Source organism: Rhineura floridana, chromosome 16 (genome assembly GCF_030035675.1).
Source record: "Rhineura floridana isolate rRhiFlo1 chromosome 16, rRhiFlo1.hap2, whole genome shotgun sequence".
Taxonomy (NCBI): domain Eukaryota; kingdom Metazoa; phylum Chordata; class Lepidosauria; order Squamata; family Rhineuridae; genus Rhineura; species Rhineura floridana.
The window spans coordinates 389,088-413,425 of NC_084495.1; the positions used below are offsets into that span (position 1 = coordinate 389,088).

Consider the following 24,338-nt stretch of genomic DNA (forward strand, 5'->3'; position numbering starts at 1 on the left):
CAGAAAAGCAGGTATTGGATTAAATACTTTCATATTTCATAGCCCAGGGTCTGCCTCTTGCACAGAAGAGGAAAAAAACCGTTAAGCCATATTACTTACGCAGACTGCAAAAATCTTAAAGCCACCATTTTCTGACGTTGAAATTAAGCCTAGGCATGCCTGGATCAACAAGTCACAACCCTGGCTTCATTGGCTACAATCCTGAAAGGGCGGGGTTACAGCCAGAGCTTTGAAAAGTTACTTTTTAAAACTACAACTCCCATCAGCCCCAGCCAGCATGACCACTGGATTGGGCTGATGGGAGTTGTACCCAGAGCAAGGAATTGTTCTAAAGGTCTGTAAAAAACAGTTGTGGGGTTTTTTTTTGATGTTTTGGTGTATATCTCGGGAACCAGACCACCTAGAAACTTTTTTTTTAAATTGAAGCTGAGAGTCCGGAGATTAAGGGGTGCTAGCCGGAGAGCCGGAGGGGCCCACCAAAAACCGGAGACTCCAGCCGAAAACCGGAGATTAAACAACATGGGGGCAATTCTGGCCGGAGGTGAGAAAAGCAAGGGCGGGGCGGGAGTGTACGGCCTTTTGCCGGAGACCTGGCATTGCTACATCAGAGGCTGCTGGTCACCAGGTCCGTTTCCTCCTCCTCCTCCTCTCCTGCTAAGATGCAAAAGCTGAGGTTCTGTGGGAGAAAAGAGCACCTCAGAATCAGAGGACCGGTCTGGGCTATCAAGGCAGGCCGCCACCCCCTCGCCAAGGAGTCTTTCCCCCTAGCAGAGGGGGATCCCTGCCTTGCTCACCCAAACCGTTTGAAAAGACCACCTTCTCCCACATGACCCAGCCCCAAATCTGTATGTGGCCCCTTGTCTGAGTGTAGTGCCCTTCCCCAGCAGGAAAGGGAGACACCAAGACTTTGGGTTTGGTGTTCTGTCTGGTCAATAGAAACAGTGTGGTGGAATAGTTAGCATGTTAGACTAGGACCTGGGAGACCAGGGTTCGAATCCCCACTTATACATTGGGTGACCTTGAGCCAGTTACTGTCTCTTTCAGCATAACCTACCTCACAGGGTTGTTGTGAGGACAAAATGGGGAGGGAGGGAATGGCATACACGACTTTCAGCTCCTTGGAGGAAAAGTGGGGTATAAATGCAGTAATAAAACAAAGTAAAGGAAGGTGTGATGCCTGGAGTTGTACATCATGCTCAAGGATACTCAGCAGCATGTTACCAGAGATATGGGATGGTGCTGCAGGGTATTCAGCTTGCCTGCCAAGAGGGGAAGTGCCTGAGGGGCTCCAGCTCATGAGTGGGCCAACTAAATGTGTACCCCCAAGAGGGAGGGTTGAGGCCTCCCTGCCAGGCTCTGCGTATGTGAAACATACCCCCAGACCATAACACACTTACTTCAAAGAAGCAGGAGAGGGTTGAAATGTTTGGGGCCTCTGCAAAGAGGCCCTTCAACATCAGCAGAAATGTCTCTTTGAAGTCCTGATGATGAAGACCATTTTCATCTAGGTAGATCCGTAGATTCAGGGCAGGAGATGGAGTGGAGACGGGGGAAAACAGACATCAGATTTTTAGCGATGGAAATATGACACTGAAGCAAACTGGTTGAATAGAGAGAGGGGCCAGACCATCAAATGTTTTGAATTCCGTGTTTTTAACTGTCTTTAATGATAGTTCTTATATTTCTTGTAAATCAGTTAGAGGTGTGGTTTCTTTACAAACTCTGCTAAATTAAAATTAAATTACAGATTGGAAGGCCCTTTAAAAATCACTGTATATAAGAGCTGGAAAGCAGTGAAACCAAAACTGCTGTCACCCTGCTTACTCTCTCACTGTCAAATCAGTAAGAAATGGAAAAAAGAAGTGAAACTTTCAGGAGATCAATTGAATAGATGTCAAAACAGAAGAATGATGATCACAGCAAAGAAGAATTTACCCCTTTGTCATCTTCACCAAGATCTCTCATCTTGTAAGTGACACAAAATGCCATCTTGATGAGGTCAGTTCTCCATCCCCAAGGAGGTTTCATGAAGCTGGCAGGATAGAAGAGAAAGGATGAGATAGAGTTCTCCAAAGACCCATGGGCAATCCCTAGGGGTTTTGGGAATCCCGAGCCCCCTTCTTGCCGCTCTTACAACTTTGTCTACTGATATTATGCCACCTCCCAGAAGAAGCCTTGGCTGTGACTCAGACTGAGATGTTGAGGGGACAGCTGGGACCTGGGCTGGTGTCTGCTGCTCCCTCTGCCCAGAGCTTGGAAGATTACTTTTAAAAAGTAATAAATTGCAGTTATAATTACATGGCCCAAAAAAGTAGTAATTACCATTACAATTACAATTGCTCTGAAAGTAACTGATTACTTTTTCTCAAAAGTAATAACTACAATTACATTTAAGTAGCCTAAAACAACATTAAAAATAAACACACACACACACAGAAGGTAATAGAATATTTTTTTATCCATAAGATTAACAGAATGGCATAACAGAATCTCACATTCCCCCCAGCAATGATGATACCCCAACACTTGAAATCAATTTTTACACTTGAAATGCTGCTTTTACAATACATTTCTGTTATAAACAAAAAGAACAATATGCTCAGACAAGGAATCCAATGGACAAGTGTCCATTGCTGACTTCTTGCCCTGGGGCTGAATGTTAAAGAAGTCATTTTCCAAATCTTCTCCTTCCTGGTCTTTGTCTGAAGACTGATCACTGTCCTCATTAAGTGCACCCATCTTTATTTCAGCTTTCAACAAGACTAAAGTAATGACAACAAGCTTTATGTAACTTTAAAGTTCACAATGAGGACACTGAACTTGTCAAGGATTATCAATACCTTGGCACAGTCATTAACCAAAATGGAGACCATAGTCAAGAAATTAGAAGGCTAGGACTGGGGAGGGCAGCTATGAGAGAACTAGAAAGGGTCCTCAAATGCAAAGATGTATCACTGAACACTAAAGGCAGAATAATTCAGACCATGGTATTCTTGATCTCTATGTATGGATATGAAAGTTGCACAGTGAAAAAAGCTGATAAGAGAAAAATCAACTCATTTGAAATGTGGTGATGGTGGAGAGACTGTGAAAAAGACAAATAATTGAGTGTTAGAACAAATTAAACCAGAATTGTCATTAGAAGCTAAAATGATGAAACTAAGGTTATCGTACTTTGGACTAGATTCACTAGAAAAGACAATAGGACAAGTCATAATCGACTTGAAGGCACATAACAACAACAACATGATGCTGGAGGCAAAGGGAAGTGTGCAGCTGCTTTCCCCTTTAAATCTGAATTAAACCTACCCACTGAAAATGCAAAAACTGAAGAAAAAAACTTTTCCACTTTGCTGTGCTCCTCCCATGTAGGCACTTTGCTCTGATGTTTTTTGCTTGGGGGTGGACCATCACTTTCAGATACTCCCCTTTCTCCGCCCACTAAACTCTCCATTTTATTTCTGGTGGCTCAACAAGCAACTTCCGACTGACTGCTCCTGAACTGCTGCAGCCCACCTTTCTTTCACCCCTCCCCCCCAGTAAACTGCCTTCCTTCATTCCTGTTCTTTCTTTCTTTCTTTTTTAAAAACTTCAGCACGGTTCGAACTCTTTCCACCCTTGGGCTTTGCAAAAGTGAAGCTGAACTACCCCCGTGTCTTTCCCACACAGCGCTGCCAATCTGAAGGAAGGAAGGGAATGTTGGGCTGTGAAGCATGTGTGGGCGGCAGTGGCATCTACTTTTCATTGCAGCATCATTGTAGTCTCTTTCTCTCTCACACACAAAACCTGTCTCCAACTAAAAAAGAAAAAGGAAGCAAGGGTTTTACTAGGAATAGGAGGGAGGTCTAGTTAGTGTCATGTCAATTTCACACTGAAGCATTCTCCCCGCTTCAGCCTTGAAGCCCGAACAATCATGGGGATTGCACCCCCCCCATTCTGAGTTCCACAGTCTCTTCTTCCAACCACATCATGAGTGTGTGTGTGTTATGTAACAGTCCCCTGCATGATGGTCAATGGAATCTCCCTCCCAATATTGTTCTATCACCCAGTTACCAATGTGACAGAAGGGGCGCGTGCGCGCACGCACGCACACACACATATGCGCTTCCACTAAAAATTGTGTTTCATAATAAAAAAGGGGGGTTGCTATAAAAATGTCAGGAGGAAATGAAACTGACAGAAAAAGTTTTTTGTGTCAATTGCACCCCCTACATGCTCCTGCTTCAGCATGCAATTGACAAGAAACAATGAAACAAAACCCCTCCCCTTCTCCATTAGCAATACTCTGGAGGGAGTAAACATGTAAATTTGGGGGCGGGGCCACAAGGAAACAGCAATACTCAATGTGAATGGAAAACAGTGGATTGGAAGGTAGTGTGAATTTTGCAAATTTACCATGAAGGGAAAGGCTGCGTCTTTAATCCAAAGTTTACCTTCTGTATGAATCAGCCCTTGGTCTGAACTTGCAGGCCTCTTCTTATGTGGGAAGCCTAAGACCTGGGTCGCCATCATCATACACTCTGAACATCCTAAACTTCTTCCTCCCCACAAAAACAGGATACCTGCTCACACCAGCAGCCTCATCTGGCCTGGATTCAGTTCCAGGTGTGTGACAAGAATGAAGGACAGAATGTTGGGCAGCAGAGGTGTGTGCTGGAACCTTGGCTGGAGCCCGAGGGACTGGCTGGCAGGTGGAGAGTGTCTGTTGTGAGCCTGACTGATGGAGAGATGAAAAATGGAGGAGAGAGAGAAAGAGAAGGAGGGGGAAGGAGAAGGGAGGGACTTCAGAGGAGAGTCGTCCTGGTCTCTGCAGCTCAGGAGGCGGTGAAGGCAATCCTCCTGCGGACCATGAAGAGAAGTCCGGGCGAAGGCCATGTAGGGGACCCCGGGCCCTCCCCCCAGGATAGAAATAAAAGCAGAAGAACTTACACGGCTCTTGAATAGCAGCCACCTTTCCCAAACATCTGAGCCTTTCCCAAACAATCTGAGCCTGAACCTGAGTCTGACCCTAACCAGACCCTAAACGCTAACTCCCAACTCTAACCCAAGCCCTCCCCAAAAATAAATAAAAAAGGAAAAGAAAAATTAAATAGAAACAAAAAGGAAAGTAAAAAGTAAAAATAAATGAAAAGAAACAAAAACAAATAAAAGGAAAGGAAAAGAAAAAGAAAAAGAAAAGATAAAAATAAACAACTAAATGAAATGAAAATAATACCTAAAGTGAAACCAACAACCAACGCCTGCCTCTCTTTCCTCCTCTCCTCTACCTACCTCCTCCACTACAGCCCACGCCGGGCACCTCTGCTTGGGGGCTTTTAAAGCAGCAGCAAGAGATGTCACAAGAGATGTCACCGGGACCTGGGCAACCCACCTGCCCTGGCAGGGGCATGGCTCCTCCTGAGCCTGGATGTGTCTTCCCAACCTGGAGGGCCCTTTTCTGTCTGCCAGCTGACATCATCTCTCCTCTTTTCTGTATCTCTCTTTAGCAATCAGTCCAGTTCTTCTCCATTAAGTGACATTTCTAAATGGAGACCATCCCAACTCCCTTCACAGACAGTGGAAACCTCCAAGGGCTATAGCTCAGGGGCAGAGCAGCTGTTTGGCTGGCAAAAGGCCCGGGTTCAATCCCCGGCATCTCCAGGTAGGGCTGGGAAAGAAAGACCCGGTGTGAAATCCTGGAGAGCGCCTGCCTTTCAGTGCAGACAACACTGACTTGGTATAAGGCCGCTTCCTCAGCAGGTTCCTATTTTGCTGTTTCTCTGAAGAGCAAGCAACCTTCTTCACAACACATGAGGTGTCATTCCTTTTCGTAACTGACAATATGGAAAGTCCTTCAATATAATGGCCCAAGTAAAATGGATCTGGAAAATTTCTGCCTCTGCAAGAAAGTCATTGGGGCTGCAGAGTGACTGGCTGCCCCAATGCTAATCGAAAGAGACCCTCTCAAATTTCAAAGGCAGAAAAGGGTCATTTTGGGGCATTCCTGCAGCAAAAAACACTGTGCTTGGAAAAGGGGGGAGCCAGTGTAGCTCTGCAAGGTTACCATCCAATGCATCCTTTCCTGGGAGGCAGCTCCACTGAGCGCAGCACCACCTCTTTCTGTGTGAACCTGCAGAGGGTTCTGCTGTGAGCTCTCGGTGACTTGAGCCCCAGCCCGCTAGCCCATCCGACTGGCTTCAGGGGTCAGCATCATCAGGCTCCTGACAAGGTCCCTCTTCCAACAGGGCATTGAAGAACTCCATTGCATCTCGTGGAATGGCTGGCTGCCCTCATTCACAGCTGCCTTGCCTTTCCTTAATGCTGCAGGCATCTGTCCCAGCCCTTTCATTGGGGAGACCAGGGCGTTGGAACCTGTGGCCCTCAAGATGTTGCTGTGTCAAGAAAAGGTTGCAGAATTAACAACCTGGCAAGATACATCTGTTTCTCTTTTAGGGATAAAAATTGGACTGATTTCTATTGAAATTTGTGCTCATGTTGTGCTTGTCTTACATTGGTTGATGCTTGCTTGCAGGAAAAATGTGAAGAAAAAAATCCTTTCAAGAACAACTGCAAACTTCATCCCAAAGGTCTTGGGTAAATTCTGTCAGAACTACCCCACGTGGTTATAGGATTAATAGTCCATAGCTTGGAAAAGTTACTTTTTTGAACTACAGCTCCCATCAGCCCAATCCTGTGGCCATGCTGGCTGGGGCTGATGGGAGCTGTAGTTTAAAATAGTAACTTTTCCAAGCTCTGATTAATACTGGGTTTGCCAATTTTACCTTCCAGTAGAATCAAGCAAATATTTATTGATTATTTATTTATTAGATTTATATCCCATCCTTTGTCCCACTAGGAGCCCATAAATGTTTAAAGAGAGAATCCAATTCTATTCCAAGTGGTAGGATTGGCATTCAGTTGCACAAATTTCTCTTGGTATCCATTATACAGAATGACATTTGGCTTGGAGAGTAACTGCATGCTTTAAGAAAATCATTCCTTGCCTTATGTCTCTAGTGTGCACTCTCTACCATCTTGGATGGGAAGTCTAAAAACATTCCAACCACCAAAGACTTCATATATTTGTATCTCACCAAAGAGTCACATGAGGTCGAGGATGTCTCTCATTATTTACTAAGCTTCCGCCGGACCCTGAAGACCTGGTTTTTTAGGCAAGCTTTTGGGATGGATTAGTTTTTACTGTTTTTTAAAAAATTTAACTGTTTATGTACTGTTTTATCTTGTACATCACCCAGAGTGGCTGGACAACCAGCCAGATGGGCGACTAACAAATTTAATAATAAATAATAAATAAATAAAAGTTTCCCCTTATATTTATTTATGTATTACATTTATACCCTGCCTTTCTTTTCATGAAACCCAAGGCAGCTTACATATGGTTCCCAGGCGGTCCTTCATCCAGGCATTGACCAGACCTGACCCTGCTTAGCTTCAGCAAGGAGCTGGCCTTAGGTGCCTTCAGACTATAGCCTTATATGAGCACCCTAGACACACCTTTCTTACCAGCGCCCTTTGGTCCCTGTCAAACAAACCTCTCCTGGACCAGATAGGTACAATGCTTGTAGACAAAGACATATTTGCCACCACTGAAGTAACAAATTTTACAGTGGCAACTAAGCAAACACAAGCTGCCCCACAGAAAACTTGGGTAGGCAGGTGGGATGTGATCTTGTCCTGTTGCTGTGCAATGTGCAACTTAAGGGAGGAGAAGTATCATTTTTCAGTTTCTTTTTCTATGTATATTTGTTTGCTAAATATGATAAAATAACTGGTTGCTGTATTTGTATTGTGGTGGTGTACGGCATTAAAAACAAACTTTTATTCATGCAATGAGATATGTTAAAGAAATGCCTTTGTCCAGCCTGATAAGGAGATCCCAGCCTTGGACCCAGAAGAAAAAACAACTCATTTCCCTTGTTTTATATTTTCTTCAGTGCCCTCTACTAGTTTCCTGTTCCTGAATTCTTTTGCAATATTCCTTGAATTCAGCAATAGGCCCCAACTCACTGTTCATGGTGCAATGGCAACCTTCCTCAACCTGATGATCTCCACATGTTTTGAACTGCAACTCCCAGGTTGGACAAGGCTGCAATATGGATGCCACCCATTTTCTCTTGAAAATGTAGAGTGCCCGTTTTAAGCTGACACTTGAATCTGATTTGCTGCAGTGCCACCAAAGTGGCTTGATGTCTATCTAGCTCCTTTACCCTCAAATATCCGAAGGATACAACCTACCAGGTTGCTACTGAATGATCTGTTAGAGCAGCCATTCCCAACCAGTGTGCCTCCAGATGTTGTTGGACCACAACTCCCGTCAGCCTCAGCCAGCATTGCAAATGGTCAGGAAAGATGGGAATTGTGGTCCAACAACATCTGGAGGCACACTGGTTGGGAAAGGCTGTGTTAGAGAATGGGATGGTCCTGATCCCTTTGCCCAGGACATAGGGTTACCAGACTTCCAGCTTTCAGTCGGAGTCTCTGGCTTTCAGGGGTGCCCTCTGGATCTCTGGGCAAATCACCCCCCTGTTCCTGGATCTCCAGTTTTCTGGCGTGGCCATGCATACACCACCATCCATAACCACAGCTGGAGGCGCCTTGGCTGCAGACTTCTAAGAAGGGCTCCAAGCAGCAATGCAAAGGGAAGCTGGAGCTGACCGCCCCCAGACCACTGGGAGATGGAGTCCCAAGCCGAAATGTTGAGTATATGCAGCACTTGGGAAAGGACTCCTTCTCGCAAGAAGCACCACGCAGTCACTCTCTTCCCCGCCCCACATTTTTTCCTTTTCCCAAGCAGTGGCTGCAGCAGACTCATTCTCTGGCTTGGGGTAGAGATACCTGGGCTGGTGAAACAAGAAATCACTCTCCATCTCTCTTTCTTTTTTTCACTTCTGTAAGTATTCATTGACAGCCAATGTGGAGTAGTGGTTAGAGTGTTGGACTAGAACCTGGAAGACCAAGGTTCGAATCCCCACACAGCCATGAAATTCACTGGGTGACCTTGGGCCAGTCACTGCCTCTCAACCTCAGAGGAAGGCAATTGTAACCCTCTCTGAATACCCCTTACCATGAAAACCCTATTCATGGGGTCACCATAAGTTGGAATTGACTTGAAGGCAGTCCATTTCCATTTCCAAGTATCCATTTACTTGTGCCCGCTTTGGGAACCTTCCCATGGTAGTTACTTGCAGGTAAGCTTGTTCTTTCTCCAGGATGAAGACTAAACACGCTTAGTTGGTAGAAATCCCACTGAATTTCATGGGGATTACTTTGGAGTAACTAAGTTTGGGATTGGACTTTAGACTCTTTTCCTCTAAAATGTATTGGGTCAACCAGAAAAGACTTCATCTTATTTTTCAATTATAAACACCTCAGGGCAGAGACCCATCTTTTTGCTTGCCATACTCTGTATTTATTATTTATAATAAACTGTAATAGCTAAGGGCATTATCAGGGGAGGTTGAGCTGTAGGTCTTTAAATTGTGTTAGACCCAGATCTGCTGCTCCTCTCCCTTTTAAAACACATGCTTGTTTTTATTTTGCTCAAAGGGCAGCAAACTGTAGTGCCAGTGAGACCCCAGGCTGTATACACACCATACATTTAAAGTGCAAGGCTTCCCACAAAGAATCATGGGAACTATAGTCTACCCCTCACCGAGCTAAAATTTCCAGCACCCTTCCCAGGATTCTTTGGGGAAGGAGAAATGTGTTTGAAATGTACTGTGTGTACACTCACTATTTTAATGTGCCCAGAAGCAGTCTATACGTTTATGCAGATTTTCACCCAGAGATTTTCACCCAAGAACCTAGCAACACCCTTGGCCATTATGCAGCAGATGCAAGTAACTGTCTCCCAGCCTTTTTGGCTAAAGGGTGGGGTATAAATGCCTTAAATAAACAAACATGAAAAGCAGCTACAAACAGGAAAGCTTCAGCAGAGGATTAAGGGCTGCTTTCACTGCTGCCATCCAGTATAATCACCCCCACTTCTTGTGAATAAGGCTACAATCCAATACATGTCTACTCTGAAGTAAGGTCCATTGGGTTCAATGGGACTTACTCCCAGGTAAGTGTGTATTTGATTGCAGTTTACTCACAAGCTTTGAACTAACTAGCTAATGAATTGTTTACACATTCAGGGGGTGGGTCAAAGGTTTAAATAGTCCCTAATCTCTACCAGGGACTCCTCTTTTTTATCCCAGGATAAGTAATAAGAGGGTCTTAAGTATTTCTTAGTTATTGTTTTTTAAAGTAGTTTTGTGTGTGCTCATTGCAGAAAGATCAGGTGTGTAGGTGTATAAATTCCTTTAAACCTTTTGTGGTTTGGGCTCTGGTAAGTTTACCTCTGGCAACCTTACCTTCTTTTATTTCTATTTTTCTTAAAAAGGGGGGGGTTGCTTTTTTTTAAGGCCTTCTGGATGGTTCTGAATTGCAACTCCCCAGGACTCAGGATCAGAACCATAAGGTTCCCCATACTTGGTGTATTCCATCCATGTTTTAATTTTATTTTTTTTGTTTTGGTGCTGAGGCCCCATTTGTTAGCTTCCAGAGGAAACAAAGGCAGTTTACAACAAGAAGTAATGCAGATCCATACAATACATTTAAAACACATCCAACTCACATTTAAAGCACACAATTTCCCCCAAAGAATCCTAGAAAGTTTCCCTCTCCAGTTAGAGTTCTTGTCACCTATGACAAACTATAGTTCCCATGATTCTGTGGTGGGATTCATGTGCTTCAAATGTGTGTTGAATGTACATTAAATGCATACTATGGATCTGCCCTAGGTATGCTGTTTATTCATTAGTGAACTGAAAAGAACAATGTTAAAATACACTTCTTAAACCGGGGAAGGGCTGTAGGTCAGTGGTAGGGCATATGCTTACCATGGAAAGGTCAAATGCTGGCAGTCTCACTCATGTCACCAGTTGTGCTGCATGACAATTGCTGTTACCTTGGCTGACTGGCTTCCAGTACTGTGGGATGTTGAGCTTTCCGTCTTACTCATAGGAATTTTGTTGTGGTTGGTATGGCATTGCATTTAGGAAATCATCACTGCTTTTGGTTTTCTTTTTATTTGCATTTCATTTACCTCTGACCTCATATCCATAGAAGCAATAACAGTGGTCCCATACACTCAGCTCAACTCCCTTACACCTACTGATGATGCACCTTGTTGGTTGCATGATGGTTTGTTTCTTGCCTAATAGTGGTAAAAGAGAAGTCACACACTGGAAAATGTGGCTTCAGTCGCTATTTTTCCCAAGCTACTGCCTGTGAAGGTAGACCAAACCATGTGTTTTTTCTCTGTCAACTATTACTCACTGGATTTGGGTTGGCTGTCAAAGTGAGTTTATAGTAGCCCACAGGGTAGACAGAAAAGGGCAGAGAATCTTCTTAACTATTACTCATTTCTGAAACCTCTCTCTGCAGTGAAGGATCAAGTCTGTAAGAAGTAGGGAACATCATTTATTTGACTTGTGAAGCACAGCCAAGAGCACTGTGGTGAGTTTTTAAAAGTATTACTATGATGACAGAACTCTCACCAGTTAGCCTGATCCTATGCATGCTGGCTTCAGCATATTCCTACTACATTCAGTAACACAACCTAAAAACTGCACAGCATCTAATTAATCCAATGACCCAGCTTCAATCCTAAACACACTTATTATGTTCCATTACATGCAGTGAGATTTGCAAAGCAATCAAAAGTGACTGTGTAATCCCATACATGTCTGGTCAGAAGTAAGTCTCATTGACTTGAATGGGGCTTTTTGCCAAGTAAGTGGGAGGGCAGCTGTGATGTTCCTATATTAATGTATATATGGTAAGTGTTGTTGTTTTAGAAGATACATGGTAAGTGGAGTGAAAGAGGAGGGGGAGTGAATGGGCAGTAGAATGCGAGATGATTGGCTGAGTGTTTAAAATGGCTGAATGTATAAAAGGAAGAGTGAGAGTGGAATGGGGGGGGAGAAGAGAACTGAGTGGGTTGGTTGGTGGGGTTTAGAGAGTTGTTTGCCAGGAGGGAGGTGGAGTTCGGATTAGTATTGAGTAAAACCATATGCTTATGTGCCTTAAGAAGAAATCTTGTTAATCTTGTTAGCTTTGTTATCTGTAATAAATACTTAATTTGGTTTACCAAAGGCCTGATCCTTGGCTGGGGTTTCACAGACCAGAAGGGAGGGTAAGGTAATGACCAAGGCTGAAGGAGAACTGTAACAAATGGTGGCAGCGGTGAAGAGAATAACAATACCAGTATTCAGAGTCTCTGGGAATACTAGTATTGGGACGTTACTGGTGGTTGCCTAGCAGGGGGATCTGTTGAGATCTGTGCTAGAGCGGGGAGAGAAACCATAAGAGAGAGCGGTCCGGACTGGTGGAGTCCCTGGTGGTGCCTAGAGACAGGCAGTAACCACGAGCAGGTAGGAACCTGACAGGGAGAGCCAGGGAAGGACGCATCACAGCAGCCTAAGGATGCAAACCTAACTCCACTTTTCTAGTTGCCAGCTGCTTCTCTAGAATGCCTTCCCTTGTCCTTAACATGGCTGCAACCATATCCACTCAGAAGTAAGTCCTATTGAGTTCCATGGGGCTTAGTTCCTTAGTAAGCATGGTTAGAATTGCAGCCTTCAGGGGCATCCATCTGTACTCCTGAGTGCTCCCATCTAACATCTCTGCAACACTAGGCTCCTTTCCTCCTACAGTGGCTGACTGGTGGTGGCGCTTTAGGTTTGCAGGCAGAAAATCTCCTAGCCCAAACTGGAGACTCAGGGATTGAACTTGGGCCCTTCTGCATGCAAAGCAGATGCTCTACCACTGAGCTGTGGCCACTTCCCCTTGAAGTTTCCTGGCTCCAACAATCTCTGCAGCAAATTTTGGCCACAGTGACTGCCAGCAGTATCTGCCTGCAGAAAAGAAGCAGAAGGGATGGAACCTGGCAAAGTGGTTCTCTGGCTGCCTGGAAGAGTATTGCAACCAGAAGAACCAGTAGTGGAGAGGTGGGGCCAGGAAAAAGAATGGGGAGGAGCTGATGATGAGTGCTACCCTCCCACCTCAGCCTGCCATTGGTGGTAGCAGCAAGAAGGAATCTATTACCTGCTTCAGACTGAGGTTATGGGCCAACTAGTCACTGCAAAAGCAGCGAGAATGGCTTTTCTGGCTGCATTCAGAAGTGACTGCCCCCAGCTGGACACACCTCCCTTCCCCACTGCTGACTTCAGGCCTTTCAGGACCACCCACGGCAAAGTGTTGGCCAATCGCTGTCTCTGCCTGAGTCTGCAGCAAAGAGTTTCCATTGGCCACACCTGGAAGGCAAACGGGTTGATCTACCAATTAGTTGCAAAATCTGCCTGCAGCTGAATTTTCTTTTAAATGCACTTGACTAATCCAACCAGGTTTTAGAGTAAAAAGGGGCAGAGTTTGATTAGCGTCTTGTGCCCCCATTTTCAGAAAAGAGAGGTGGAGACACACTGGAACTGGCATAACATTGTTTCTCTATCCTGAGTTGTGAGGGGAAAGGGTGGATTTTGGGCTCTCCATTCTACCTGATGAACCCAGATTCCTGACAGTTCTTTTAGCTTTATTATCTTTTCATTGCTGTTGCAATCAGAGGGTGTGCGAATCCATCATAAATAAATAAATAAATAAGGTTTGAGGAAGCAGTCAACAACAACACGAAGGGTGGAGGCTTTCTGGGTCCCTCATATCTCTTTGCCCCAGTGAAGATTCTCCTGCATAGCAGCAGGTGGGAACTGGCCAAGGGGATGGCCAGGTGGATCTTCCAAGGAGGCAAATTCATGTTGCAGCTGTGTAAGAAATGGCACATAGAACAAGTCCTCCTTTGTAGTTCTCAGGGGCTCATCTTTCTGAAGCCCCCCTCTGTGAACCAGATCTGAATGTCAGCAAAGTAAAGGTTTCTAATACTGATTTTGGATGTGCCATGGGGGAGTTTTTAAACTTAAAGGGGAGTTTTTTATTTGCCCCCACAGAGCTTGAGCATATACTTCACAGTAGCCAACAGGGTGCCCTCCAGATGTTGTTGGACATCACCTCTGATCATCCCTGACTGTTGGCCGTGCTAAGTGCAGCTGATGGGATTTTGAGTCCAATGTTATTTTCTCCCCAGGGATACACCAGTCATTCAGCTCACAATTGTTCAATTGCAGCAATTTATTTTTATTTCAGGATGCTACTATTCCACAGAAATATACAAAATGGGTATGCAGTATTTTTAAAAAATAAAAGAACAGTCACAAAAATAAAACAGCATGAAGACAATAAGCACTAAGCTCATATTAAAATCTAATTCCCCTTCCTCCCACCCCCACACAACAATGTGTCAAAACAGCAGGATGTGAGCTTCAGTGAGAGTTTGCATAATTTTCTTTAAAAGTTGGGGCACTCCCCCATGGAGATGTTTCTTCACCCTCTCCCAGACCATGAGAACCTGAAGTCATCTAATAAAACTGAATTGTGGCACATTCAGGACAGAGAAAAAGAGGGGTTTCTTCACACAGTGCAAGTACTTCACTTACCGAATTCACAGGTGTAGTGATGCCTTTCTGCTCAGATAGCTTTAAAAGAGGGCTGGATAAATTCATGTAGGATAGGGCCACCAATGGCTACTAGCCATGTGGGCTGCACAGAGCTTCCCAGTTCAGGGCCAGTATGCTGATGAATGCCAACAGCTGGGAAAGGCAGCAGAAGAGACTATGCTCTTCAAGCCCTGCCTGTGGGCTTCCCACAGGCATTTAGCTGGCAATGGTGGGAAGCTGGGTAGTGGACTAGATTTAAGCGGCTCCAGCAGGGGGATTCTTATGGTCAGTGTGTTTCAGCTTGCTCAGGTTTGCATCAGCAGAGCTGGTTGCTAGCCTGTATAATGGAAAAACCTGAGTCAGCTTTGGTACTGCGAGGGCTGTCCTATCAGTGCTTTATTAGCGGTCAGGAGAGGATACCTGGTCTACCCCTGAGGCCCTCCTTCCCCCCTCTGGACCAGCAGGTCTGTCACAGTTCTGCCATGCTAATAGCAGCAGCTGGGTCAGACCTAAAATGAGACATCCTCTATCCTCCCAACAGTAGTCTAGACTGTGTCCCTGCAGCCTGCAGGTGAAGGGTCACATGATGGAATGTCCTCTCCTGCACAAGGATTTCTGCACAGAGGACACTAGTAAGCCAGGCAGAAGGAGAGAAGACTAGACCTGAGGAATTTTTGTCCCATGTGGGGGAGTTAGGGTTAGGCTGGATTCCCCTCTCAGCTGAGAACAAGGAGAGAAAGGAGCAATGGGGACTCCTGGGGTTCAGCACTGCTCATGTTGCTGTTGTTTTTCTGGTGGTGTGTGAAAAAGGACTGGAGACAAGAGGTATTTTAAAGGGGCAATCCTATTCCTGAGAGACTCAGAGGACTTCTGAGAGGACATCTTGTAGGTGAGTGTTTAGCCAAGGACACTGAAAAGCATGTTGTGGCCCTACAGTTGAAGCTGGGTGAGGTCAACGTGGTGCTGTCCAGAGGGCACTGAGGTCCAACTCCCATCCAACATGTTCCCATGGTCAGGGAAGATGGAGGTGTAGTCCAACAACATTTGGAGGGCCACAGGCTAACCACCCTTGGCCAGATTTGTTGATATGAAGCCAACTGAACCAGATGTCTTTATGGTCTACTTCACTTGTGTTGGGTTTGGAGAACCTTTGGCTGTCCAGATGTGGTTGGACTACAGCTCCCCTCATCCCTGACCATTGGCCATACTGGCTGGGGCTGATGGGAGGTGGAGTCCAGCGACATCTGGAGAGCCAAAGGTTCCTCACACCTGCCTCAGGCATTTGGGCACAGAATCCTTAGGGAGATGACAGAACCTCTGAAGATGCCATAGCAGGAGCGGAGAGCTGGCAGCCACAAGACAAAACACACAACTTGGCAGTTCAAAGAGTTGTCGGCACCCTTTTCTATTGGCGGCGACTCCTGCTCTGTAGATGTGAGATGAGAGGTCCTGTTGTCTTGACAAGTGCTCAACGTTGCTGGGCAAATGCCGCACTTTGTATATTTGACAAACTGACACTCTGCCACACTGAGTGTCGAACTCAGCTCATCAAATACACGGAGAGCAGCACTGCAAGTGGTCGTGGAATATGGTTGCGCCACTTTGGCAGGCAGGCATCCTAATGTTAAGGAAGAAAAGACCAGAGAAGCTTATTTTGATGCACCTCAGAATGCCCTTGAGCTATAAGTACAGGAAGGAGGAATCACAGAAGCAGACCTCTGCTACACTTTGCAAAGTGTTGAGGCTAAGTGCTTGCTCTTGGTGCATCATTGGGTGATGCACAGGTCCCATCAGGCTCTCACTGCCTCACCCTCCCTCCTCAATATTGCAGTCCTGTGGCAAGTTCCATCCTTGGCACCTGAGGGAAATGTTTCCAGATGCCTTGGGTGTCCTGATCCTCCAATTTGCAGTGCACTAAACACCTGAGCCATTATTGGGGGAAGGGAGTCTTGCTTGCCTCAAACAAATCTCCCGTAGCCTTCGGAGGTCAGGGAAAGACTGTGGGGAGAGTTGACTTTGCAAATAATATTTTATTCTCTCAGGCTGAGTTAATTTTTGTTAAAGATCTTGCTTAGAGAGAAAGGTGCAAGGTTACATAGTTTCTGTTCCAAAGTTTAGGAGCATCATCCCTTCAGCCTTAAAAGTGATATTGGATTTTTATTTAAGTATCTTTTTCCATGTCTGCTGTCTAAGCCTTGAACTTTTAAATGTGACTAATACTGTAGTCTATAAAAGGGGTGCCCTTTTTCCTTTCATTCTCAAATTTGTTGTCTTGTGTGTTACAGAGGATAATAGAATGCCTGCACATTTCATGCTAACTTGATTTAAAACATAGAAATTGGACAGCAAATAAATGCACCTGTTCTTCCATTAAAAAAATACAAGCAGAAAATTCTCCCCCTCTCTCCCTCCTTTTCTCTGCAACATTAAAGATGACCTGACAGTTGATATGATAAATTAAAATGAATTAATAGATCTACCAGTTCTAAACGAATTTCTTTTGTGATGAGTAACAAATGAAACACATTGGCTCTGTTCACCCTCCTTTTTCATTTCACCCTCCCAATGAGAGAATGGAGCATCCAGCCTTTTACATAGTGTAGCAGGGTGCCCCCTCAGAGGCCCAAACTGAACTGCAGAGGCCATGACTACACTCAAATGTCCCTTTAACATTGCCCAGCCAAGTATGATGTTTGCTGAAGCTCCAGTGTGCTTGCTAGGACTCTATGCTTGTGGAAGTGCAGAGCACCAGGGGGCAGAAAAGCGACGCTTTCCACACTTGCCTCTTTTACGCAAATGTAAAAGGAGTCCTGCCCTCTGTTGCCCTTGTCACACTAACAAAGTGTCCTTGCAAGCAAAGAGCCAAAGTGAACCATACGCTGCAGATGGACAACATTCATATGCTATCAAAAGGTTAAACACAAACACACACCCACAACTGAAAAAGGTGCATGCAGCAGTCTGGCTGTTTGTTAATAACCATGAAATATTTCCAGACATTTCCAGGACAAACACACTTGCTAGGGGGTAAGCCTTGCTGAATACTGTGGGACTTACTTCTGAGTCAACATGCATTGGATCATACCGCACTTGACTTTACATCAGGTGTGGGGAACCTTTGGCTCTCCAGATATTGCTGAACTACAACTCCCATCACCCCTTGCCATTGACTATGCTTGATGGAGCTGATGGGAGTTGTAGTTCAGCAACATCTAGAGGGCCTGCTTCACATGGAAGTGCAAATAGCAACATGGTTAGAACATAAGAACATAAGAAGAGCCTGCTGGATCAGGCCAGTGGCCCATCTAGTCCAGCATCCTGTTCTCACAGTGGCCAACCAGGGGCCTGGGGGAAGCCCGCAAGCAGGACCCGAGTGCAAGAACACTCTCCCCTCCTGAGGTTTCCGGCAACTGGTTTTCAGAAGCATGCTGCCTCTGACTAGGGTGGCAGAGCACAGCCATCATGGCTAGTAGCCATTGATAGCCCTGTCCTCCATGAATTTGTCTAATCTTCTTTTAAAGCCATCCAAGCTGGTGGCCATTACTGCATCTTGTGGGAGCAAATTCCATAGTTTAACTATGCGCTGAGTAAAGAAGTACTTCCTTTTGTCTGTCCTGAATCTTCCAACATTCAGCTTCTTTGAATGTCCATGAGTTCTAGAATTATGAGAGAGGGAGAAAAACTTTTCTCTATCCACTTGCTCAATGCCATGCATAATTTTATACACTTCCATCATGTCTCCTCTGACCTGCCTTTTCTCTAAACTAAAAAGCCCCAAATGCTGCAACCTTTCCTCATAAGGGAGTCGCTCCATCCCCTTGATCATTCTGGTTGCCCTCTTCTGAACCTTTTCCAACTCTATAATATCCTTTTTGAGATGAGGCGACCAGAACTGTACACAGTATTCCAAATGCGGCCGCACCATAGATTTATACAACGGTATTATGATATCAGCTGTTTTATTTTCAACACCTTTCCTAATTATCCCTAGCATGGAATTTGCCTTTTTCACAGCTGCCGCACACTGGGTTGACATTTTCATCGTGCTGTCCACTACAACCCCGAGGTCTCTCTCCTGGTCGGTCACCGCCAGTTCAGACCCCATGAGCGTATATGTGAAATTCAGATTTTTTGCTCCAATATGCATAATTTTACAGTTGTTTATATTGAATTGCATTTGCCATTTTTCCGCCCATTCACTCAGTTTGGAGAGGTCTTTTTGGAGCTTTTCGCAATCCCTTTTTGTTTTAACAACCCTGAACAATTTAGTGTCGTCAGCAAACTTGGCCACTTCACTGCTCACTCCTAATTCTAGGTCATTAATGAACAAGTTGAAAAGTACAGGTCCCAATACCGAACCTTGAGGGACTCCACTTTCTATAGCCCTCCATTGGGAGAACTGTCCTTTTATTCCTACTCTCTGCTTCTCAACCAATTCCTTATCCACAAGAGGACCTCTCCTCTTATTCCATGACTGCTAAGCTTCCTCAGAAGTCTTTGGTGAGGTACCTTGTCAAAAGCTTTTTGAAAGTCTAAGTACACTATGTCCACTGGATCACCTCTATCTATATGCTTGTTGACACTCTCAAAGAATTCTAATAGGTTACTGAGACAGGACTTTCCCTTGCAGAAGCCATGCTGGCTCTGCTTCAGCAAGGCTTGTTCTTCTATGTGCTTAGTTAATCTAGCTTTAATAATACTTTCTACCAGTTTTCCAGGGACAGAAGTTAAGCTAACTGGCCTGTAATTTCCGGGATCCCCTCTGGATCCCTTTTTGAAGATTGGCGTTACATTTGCCACTTTCCAGTCCTCAGGCTGGAGCCAGACTATTGACCCATCTAGTTCAGTGCTGTCTATCCCGAGTGGCAGTAGTTGTCCAGGACGTCAGATGGGCAGACTATGGGTCTTTCTCTGCCCTGCCTGGGTGTTGGACCTGGGGCCCCTGCATGGTAAGGAATGTTCAGTGGAATTGCAAGAGCATATTTTGTCACTTCATTTGCTAGAGAAGCCCCACTGCTTTGAATAAGACTACTCTGAAATAAAATGGTTTGAGAACCACAGGCTCTTCTGAAAGCAATAATGTAAAGCACCAAACAAATTTACAGATTCCCAAAAAAGACATGCCTCTTACAGAATGACAGGGAAGTTTTAACATTGGATGAGTAATCATCATCACCTCCATGCTAAAGGGGTAAGTAACAGAACTCAGACCAAGGGATACCACAAGTCCTATGCCACAATGATGCAACCAATTTAGTGACAGATGTTGGAGTCCCCTTTCCATGAGCTTCAGGGTGGGCAACAAACAACCACTTTAAAATAAAAATAGAAATTTGTCCAATAAAGATCAAATTATAGTTTTAGATGTCACCTGGGAGAAGTGGGATTGAAACCGAAAAGGATTCAGGATTATCAGATCATGTCCACTTTACTGCAAAGTGCAGAAAAAAATGAGACTTACCACTCCTGGGATTTTCAGGAAAAAGTTCTGGGCTTGTACTCTCCCCCTGGAACTGACTGGACTTAAACAGCTCGGAAATTCCAAATGGCACTCATGTGTCACCAGTTAACATGAGGCCCAATCCACCAGCGGAGACGCAAGCCTTTGTGCAGTTCCCATCATGTTCAATAGGACCTCTGTAGGAGACCTTCCTCAAGGATCAAACCACCAAATTCATTCAGTTTGGGGAGGATCATGCCATAACCATCTGGCTTTGCAATAAAATTATACTTACCTACCCCTGGAAGGGCAGAAACCATTTTGAGATTCTGGGAGGACATTCAGGGTGCTGTGGACTTCGAAAAAGCACGAATACAGGGAGAATGGGACAAACAAGCTAAACAGAAGGCACGCCAAACAAATCTTCATTGCGACCGTCTCCCATCTGGACACCTATGTCCTCACTGTGGGAGGCTGTGTGGATCCAGAATTGGCCTCCACAGTCACTTACGGACCCACTGTTAAAGACCTTATCTTGGAAGACAATCTTACTCAGCCACGAGTGATTGCCAATGAATGAATGATATATCCTGCCTTTTCTCCAAGGAACTCAAGGTTCTCCTCCCCCCCTTTCATCCTTATAACAACCCTGCAAGGTAGGATAAGCTGAGAGACAACAACTAGACCATGCCCAGTGAGCTTCGTGACTGAGTGGAGATTTGGCTCCTGGTCCCGCAGGTCCTTGTCCCACATACTGTGTGTCTGCTGACAAAGAAGTCCCAGTGATTGTAGCCTTGAGGTTATAGCCAATAAGTCCTACTCAAAGTTTGTTAGTCATGGCCATTAGTTTAGTAGGTCTGCTTTAATGGTTTTAATAGATTTCAGCTGGATTGGGTTCACTTTCTATCCTTTTTTGGGTCTTAGCACTAGGACTAAAGTAACAATTCCTTTTACTTGTTTTTTTAAGGCAAATAAAAATGATCACCACTCCAATACCCAGTTTGAAACAAACAGTGACTTTTCTGAAAGAAACATGCCATCCTAAATCTTAAAAATCCATCCCAGCATTGACCTGAGGAATTTTCTGGGGAAAGGCCAGAAAATAATTAGTTTTCCTGACATTTTGGATTTAGGCCTCAGACATACAGGTCTCCGAAATCAAGGAACACAAAGCAAGTGAGAAAACTCCTCTGGGTTTTGGACCAATTTGCTGTAAAATACAGACGCCAACCTGTGTAACTCAATATTGGCCAAGTCTACTTAAAAGTACATCCCACTGAGTTACTCTGAACTAGTAAAGATGCATAGGGTTGCATCCTTACACAACCAAATATAAGCATGCTTACTCAAGAGTCATTCAGTCTTCTCCAAATAAGAAAAGGGAACAAAGATGTCTTAGACAATTCTTTTTACAAACCCCAAGCCCTCTAGTTTGTAATATTTTTTGTTAACAATATCATTTTGATAGGACCTTCAAGAGTTCAAAGTGCCTCACATTTTCTCTGTAATCTATCTCATTATATTTACCTTCCATCAAATAATGTTACCTGCTCCTAACAGTCCTAAATATTGGGTATTTCATAATCCAAAGTGAAGATTGCCAGTACGAAGTAGTCTCTGAACGGCTACTCTATCCAAAGAACATTGCCACCTTTTCAACCAGCTCTGCAGCTATGCCTAAACCACACAAAAAGTAGCAGCTAGAGATAAATGCACTTGCAAGGGTCATCTGAAAAGCTGACAGCCGTACATGTGAGTCTGAATTACAGGGAAAGAAACACTGTGTCCAGCTGAAGCACAAGCTAATAGCAAAATTAAAGATGAACAAGCAGAGAAAAAGGAGGGAACCCTTTGACAAGGGAGAAGGAATAATACACTCAAGTCTCTGTTATTTGTGGATAGGAGCGAAAAAATGGAAACGGACTGCCTTCAAGTCGGTCCCGACTCATGGCGACCCTATGAATAGAGTTATCATGGTAAGCTGTATTCAGAGGGGATCTACCATTGCCTTCCTCTGAGGCTGAGAGGCAGTGACTGGCCCAAGGTCACCCAGTGAGCTTCATGGCTGGGTGGGGATTCAAACCCTGGTCTCCTGGGTCTTAGTCCAACACTCTAACCACTACGGCACACTGGCTCCTGTGGATAGGAGCACCAATGTTTATTTTGGTGCTTGTAAGGCTCCTGTGCTTGTAAGCAGCTCAGCATGTTAGGCGGAAAATAAACGGTGCAATTGTCCCACTGTATGGAATTAGTCTGATGGGAAAGGCTTCAACGGCTGAATTTCTACCTCTTGGACATCTGTTGAAGGGACAGGAGCTGAGTCAGAAAAAAGGTAGCAATCTTATGAACCAAACCAAGCAAATGGAAGTTGCTGCTTCCTCCCCTCCCCAAATTGGTATGTCCCCAAGCCACTAAAGTCTGGAGATTGAGAATAATTTTGAAGGGTGATGGAAGTTGTCTCAGAAAGATATCACTTCCCAGTGGTGTTCACTTCTGTTATCCCAATCAAACAGGCTCTGGAGGTTTCTAAATAACGCAATTCCCTGCCAAACCTGTTGCCCAGAGGTGAAAATGGAGCACCCATCTCATGACCTGCCAGCCAACCCCTCTTTCAATCCATTTACACTTCTCTAAAATAAACTATGGTTTGCTTCCAGCCTCAGAGTACTGAAAGTGGTTTAGAAGAGGTGCTGCTACTCAGGATGGAGACTCTTGCCCTATTTACCACCTCAGTTAAACAGGTTTGGTAAGTTTTTGTGTTGTTTCAAAAACCTGTTTGATCATTGATAACGGTGCAACAACAACAAAGTTACGAGGAGCCACACCTCTCTGAAAAATAATGGACAGGACTCCTTGAAGCTGGGTTAATAGCAGGGTAGAAGAAGGAACCTCAGCTGGCATGAAAAGGCATTCTCCTTCTGTACAACCTTTAAAAGTGCAGCCAAGCCCTTTCTCATCACATTTGCTTCCCAGTAGCACCATATTTAAAGAACAATGGGTGCTTCCAGATGGGCACTAATTGTGGGATGGGTGCTCATAAGAAGAGCCTGCTCATCTAGCTTCTTGTGCAGCGAGGTTTTTTTGCAGCATCCTCACAGCTGTTGGCATCAACATATTAATCCTTTTAATCTTTGTTTAAGCTTTCAGGGATGTATGTCTGATGTTGCCAACCTGTTGCCACCTGTTGCCAACAACCTGTTTGTGATATTACCACTCCTCCACCCCAGGCTGGAAGCCCCCAAATGAGTTGACCCACATAGGCATACTCTACCTATCAATGTGGCCTTGCAGAGTGGGCAGGTGCCGGACCCTCTTCACCTGCTCAGGATCACCCGTCCAGCAGCTCTCAAGAGGAGCAAATGGAGTCCAGGGAGACACAGGGCTGTTTTGAAGGGGCCTCCCCTCTTTGCAAGAGGAAGCTGTAAATGGGGAAGATAACGCTGAGGTTAGATGACAGGAAATATCTGGATGTGAAGTGACAACATGTCAGAGTTGAGAAATGCTGCTTCAGAAGCAGCAGTTTCTTGTCTTAGCTGTGTGGCAACTCAAACACCTCCAGCTGCTCCTACCAGCACCAAATTATGGACAGTTGTTCAAAGTCATGTCCTCGCCATCCTGCAGCCAAGACAAAATGTCCATTGAAAGCAATAGAGATCGCTGTTGGATTTGGATCCCATTCCAGTGCCACTTTAGGAAGTCTAAAACCACTGCTATCCTATGCATCCACTCAAGTTGCTTGTTCAGTTGTTCACTTGACTAGGTCCTTAGCAATTCTTACATACATGCATAGCCCTGTGAATTTCTGGCTTGCTTTGGTTATACTTCATGTTGTTCTAGAAGGCTTTGGCACTCTGCTCTTCTGGAGATAGTGAATGAGTGGCTGGCAGCAGAAATCTTGATGGCGACGTTTGTGTCAGTTACCTTGATGAACCTCTTCATGGGACTCATAGCTGGAGTGGTCAAAGGAACATGAGAACTTGGACAAAGGGCCAAAACCCAGGAATCTGGCAAAGCTTGTGAGACCCCTTTTGCCATGGTTTTTGCCAGGCTGGTCTAAAAGAACTAGCTTCTAAAAGAAGCCTTAAACATCAGCGGAGTCAGTGGCTGGTTATATTTCCAGATTTCAGGCCAAGTTGTCTTTGGTGAACACAATGAGCAGGAGGATTTAAGGAGCTGGGGGGGGGAGAGTGTCGTCTTACCTCTGCAGGATGCAAAATCCGCTTTAATGCGGACATTGATCAATGAGATCCAACTAAGGAGGTCCACACACAAAAGGAAACTTCTGTGTGGGTGTCACTCACCCATTCAGATGCTCATTCAAGCAGCATGGGTGCATCCACTGCACTGCTTTCAGCGGGGTATGCACT

General features: G+C 44.9%; 1 long non-coding RNA gene across 1 annotated transcript; it reads right to left on the reverse strand.

The window, feature by feature from the left end:
• Positions 1-1,432: 1,432 nt before the first annotated feature.
• On the reverse strand, positions 1,433-23,302 carry LOC133371326 (uncharacterized). Its single transcript, XR_009759302.1, has 3 exons — positions 23,243-23,302; positions 1,936-2,032; positions 1,433-1,504 (listed from the first exon to the last, which is right to left on the reverse strand). It is a non-coding gene; the product is annotated as an uncharacterized LOC133371326 (long non-coding RNA).
• Positions 23,303-24,338: the final 1,036 nt, after the last annotated feature.